This window comes from Lactuca virosa, chromosome 8, assembly GCF_052849685.1.
Source record: "Lactuca virosa cultivar CGN04683 chromosome 8, Lactuca_virosa_CGN04683_v6, whole genome shotgun sequence".
Classification (NCBI taxonomy): Eukaryota; Viridiplantae; Streptophyta; class Magnoliopsida; order Asterales; family Asteraceae; genus Lactuca; species Lactuca virosa.
The window spans coordinates 310,442,239-310,447,355 of NC_136433.1; positions in this window are offsets into that span (position 1 = coordinate 310,442,239).

A 5,117-nucleotide genomic window follows, 5' to 3' on the forward strand; every position below is an offset into this window, starting at 1 on the left:
ATGATAAATACTAAGTAACTAAACTCTTATTAATACCCAATCCTAGTTACTTAGGAAAATGTGAATAAGGTGCTAACCCATGAAATTACACTTTACACTTTGCTTAAGTCGGTTAGTGGAGCGTGTGTGGTTAACCGACACACTAGGTTGATTTAACAAGGTAGGCAAATGGTTTCTTAAAGTTTATCATAGGCCGGTGGAGCATGTGTGGTTAACCGGCACATCGGTTGGGTGTCAAACATTTAAGAGTACCAAGTAATTTGCATGGTTACTTAACACCTTGTTTTGTGATCCTCGGCATCCCAGTCACAAAACCTGAAGGGCACACTCGAGATTGAAACATTCCATTGAAAAGTTCAATGAATCTCAAAAGATCTAGGAGTTTCAAATCCAATTAAAACCTAATAAATTATTTCGTTTTTCATGGTGGAAACTGGTGAATCGTCATTCACCTACCTTCAAATATTCTATAGCTTGGATTACGGCATCCCTCTTCCAAGTTATAAAATATTGTGTTGGGTCCTAGTCTTAATATTTCATATTGGGTGTTATATTAAGGACTTTAAATCAATTATCTTGAATATCTCCCAAAAAGATGTCTAGTTCAGACATCTGTGATCTTCCCAAATCTCTTGGAAGCAAAGAGTCCATATGTTTCTCTTGGAACTTTACTTCCTCCACCTCCTCCAATTATTCTCCCTAACCCACAAGTTCAAGAGAGATGTTATATTAAGGACTTTAAATCAACTATCTTGAATATCTCCCAAAAAGATGTCTACTTCAGACATCTGTGATCTTCCCAGATCTCTTGGAAGCAAAGAGTCCATATGTTTCTCCTGGAACTTTACTTCTTCCACCACCTCCAATTATTCTCCCTAACCCACAAGTTCAAGGTCACTCAAGTTACAATCTTGGAGTATGACTCTAAGACTTGTTTTGGAACGAAGTATGACTCATCTTCTTGATTTAACCATTTCAATAATTCACGACTCCTCTTCTTAGCCATAAGAATGCACTAAGATTTCCTTAGAGGACAAATTCTGATATGATTTCTAAATCATTAAGATGATCACAAAACCTGATACTAAAGTACTCTCCCATCTTTTCAGATTTGAGAAACTTTTATCTTTCTGCCTAGTTTGATTCTTCTCATTCGTTCTGCCATACATCGAAACTTTTCCAATGCTACAGAATTATACTTAAACTTGTAAGTATAACCATATTTACTAAACTTTAGTAAATCATGACGAATAGTCTTATCGATCTTTTGTGGTGGACTTGACTGGTGCACCAGAATGTATACTCGACCCCTTAGTCCTTCACTTGACTCACATATACATGTGAACAAGGAATTAATCTTAATTTTCCAAAGATGAAAATTCTCATTCATCATACTATACAACTTGCATGATTTCCAAGTTTCTATCTAACTGAAACCTTGGGTGATGAGAATCTTTCCTTATTTAGTAAATTAGACATTACCACAAATGAAAGAAACAAATCCATTTTCCAATATTGCTATCAATGGAATCATATAAGCAACAGTTTTTCACAAATGCCATTGTAAGGATACTTAGAATAAATGAAATCAAAAATTTCTTTTTATTTTAAAAACTTTGCGGAAAACTTATCCTTACAGTGCAAAAGCATATGAAAAACTTAGTTGTTATCTATTCCTAAGCAATATATCATAACTCCTAAGCAACAGCTCAAAATTCTGATCATCGAACCATACGATCAAAATCCATTTTCGCGATCAGAATCAACATATACTTCCTTTAAGTTTCTTCACTTTTCTTTGATTCTTAAAACATCAACATGTAACCCAGTCACATCATGTAACAAGAATCTCAGAATAGAAACTTAACAGAGTTAGATAATGGACTTTACCTGAAGTAGAGTCATGCTTTTTTACTAGACCTTCTCTCAGATATTTCAGGTAGTTAAGGCAGCTTCGTAACCAATGCCCCTTCCTTTGGCAATGGACTCTTTGGGAATGGTGTACTGGACTATCACAGACTTGACTTTCTCTTTACCATTTGGTCAACCGAGTTGACTATGGTCAATCCCTTTCCATTGGGAAGAGAAAGCTTTTCTGGATATCTAATGTTACCATTTTCAAAATCCATGGAAGTTTGGGAAGTTAATCTTATAATCAAATTTGCTCTATCAGTGCTCCAAATCATTGCTGGTTCAGCAGCACAAAGCAAATAGATAAGATCATTAAGGGTCATGACATAGTCTGCTTCATAGTAGTCCCAAAGGAACTGACTATGTAACTTAGAAAGTGATTGAAAATCCGACTTTCTTAAGACTTTGACACCCAACTCTCCCGGCTTGTCAATATGTGACTTCATCTCCAAGATGTGAGCACACTAGACCTAGCTTGCCAATAGGGCTTGAGTGACCTTGATACTAAAGTACTCTCCTAACTTTTCAGATTCATTGAACTTTTTGTAACTTGAGTGACACATCTTAAAGAAGGTTTAAAACACTTCTCAAATGTAAGAATAAAAGTTTTCTACTCTTGTACATTTGGAATTGGTAATTTGTAATGTTTTGGATAAAACAAAGGCCAACTAAGGCCAATTGTGTGAAGTGTTTGTCTTGATTAGAATCCAAACTATCTCTTGATTATTTGACAAGAAAGTCTTATAGGTCAAAAAGACAGTGGGAGTGAAAAAGATCCTGAAATAGTTTCAAGATCTAATCAAGAGTAAAAATTTGTAGTTTATCACTAGCACACGACTTGAGGTTTATAACCTGGCATGTCGACATATTCTTACTTATGTGCCCATTCCAGTGAAAGTTGGCTTTGCATATGAGTTCTGAGAGTTCTCAATTGTTTGCATAACCACTTGGAAGCAATGGCAGGCCCTGTACTGCCAGGTGGCAAGAAATTAAGATTGCACAAGTTCAATCCATATGAGTTTGGATTTGTCACTAACCTAGTCTTGTGATTATGGTTTTGACAAATTCACGTGGATAAGAACACATACACCATAAAATCTAAGGTTCATAAGGTTTCTCTCCGATTCATGAAAATGATGGTGAGGAAACACTTCCACCAAGTAGTTTTTTTAAGTAAGATAGCAATTATGATCTTTGCAATCTCAAAGTCGTTAGTGGAGTATGCGTGGTAAACCGGCACACTAACATGGACTTATGAGAAATGGCAAAAGTCTAAACAATCGAGACTATGATTACGGCATCCCTTTTCATAGTTATAAAATTGTTTAGACACACATGTGAGCTATCTAAGATAAGGTGTATGTTTTTGATAAAGTCTTATCAAAGCAATCTTGTATCAGAAATCTTAACTTTTGTAAGAAAGTCAATAAAGTATTGATTTCTAGAAGTCCAGCTGATTTCTGAGTACATATCAAAGCTAGTGGGAGCATAAGTGTTATGCTAATAATTTTCATGTTAGTGGGAGCATGATAATTATGATAAGTATTGCAAGTTAGCAATATTAATTATAGAAAACAAAAGTTTCAATTCGTGAAGTTGCAGGGGTTGAAAAGTTGTTTTGCTATAATTAAGGGAGAGGAAATTATACTTCATTTTAATTCTAAAAGCTTAGATTGAGGTTTTAATCATCTTTAGTCAAGGATATATATATGAATTTTGTGTTGGAATGGCTCAACATAAGGAAATTCTATATGTGAGTCCATTATTTGCGTTCTAAAATTAGATTATGATTACGGCATCCCTTTTCATAATCTGAATTATGAGAACTTGGAAAATAGAAATATTATAGCAAAAGGACTGGTCTAGTATCATGTCTTTATGTGAGACATCATGAATCATGTCCCATATGCTTCGGATATAGGATCGATTGCATGTGCTATAATATTCATCCTTTCTAAATTTTCCAAATGCTCTGGGCATTAAGGGGGGGAAATCTAGAATTGGATATGACTAAAATGATTAAGCAATTGTCGAGAACAATCTAAGGATTACCAAAGATTGGTTGCTCAGTGTAACGCCCGGGTTTCGGGGCTAAGCATTTTTAGACGATGTAATAGTCTAGGTCAACTATTGTAACTCTTTTGATGTAATAAAGATGAAATATTTGAGTATTTTGTGAATTATGTGAATTTATATGCTTATTGTTTAATTATAAATGTATAATAAATAAATAATAAAAATAAGCGTCAAAATTAAAGTATGAGATAAGCCCGATATGTTTACATAAAGTTGTAGTGGTCGAAACAAGGATTCTGGGGATGTAAAGAACGCCGAAATCCGATTTATAACGAAGAAGTTATGACCCGTCGAAGTTTCGCGACGGAACCGGCACGACACCGGGAAGCGTAAAAAGTGAATTTACGATGGAAGACTTTTTAGCCTTAGTAATCTAAACCAAAGTCGTAGAGTATGTTAAACCGAGAAAATCCATAAAAAGAACGCCCAAATCTGACTTCGTATGAAGAAGTTATGATTTTTCAAAGTTTCGGCTTAGCAGTGTACAGCCCGAAACTCGAATTTTAGCTCAAGCGGTTTTTGTGTCACACCCCCAAACCTGAACGGCGGAAACCTTCGGGGGCGGAGGACGTCATGTACAGTATCATAACAAAGGTAAAATCGTAATCAAAGCAACAACAACCATTGTATTGATAATAAAGTGTTTACATTGAATACATAACATAGATTGATTGATTTCAAAAGTAGATAACAAAACAAAGACTTGAAGCTACTATGCTCCATCTTCTTGACACTTGTACGAGAACCTGTTTATTAGTTTCCTGAGAATACAAGTGATTTGGAAAGTGTATCAACATTTAAGTTGGTGAGTTCATAAGTATTTGATTTAGATGGTAAGTTTATTGTTTCTTGAAAATGTTCGTATGATATTACAGAAAATCCCATATTTTCTTAATAGCTTGAAGTGTAGCCCTTAGCATTGATAACAGAATATATTTGATTCTTACGTTTAAAGAGTGATATATGATACTTTGAATTTGTATATGAAAAGTGACCAACGTTATTTCCTACCATGATTACTTAGTGCATATAAGTTATATAAACTCAAAGACTTGAACCGACAGTCGATTGGGTGAATCTGCCCTAAGTCCACAACCAAACAAGGAATAGGAGATAAGGCAGAAATCAAA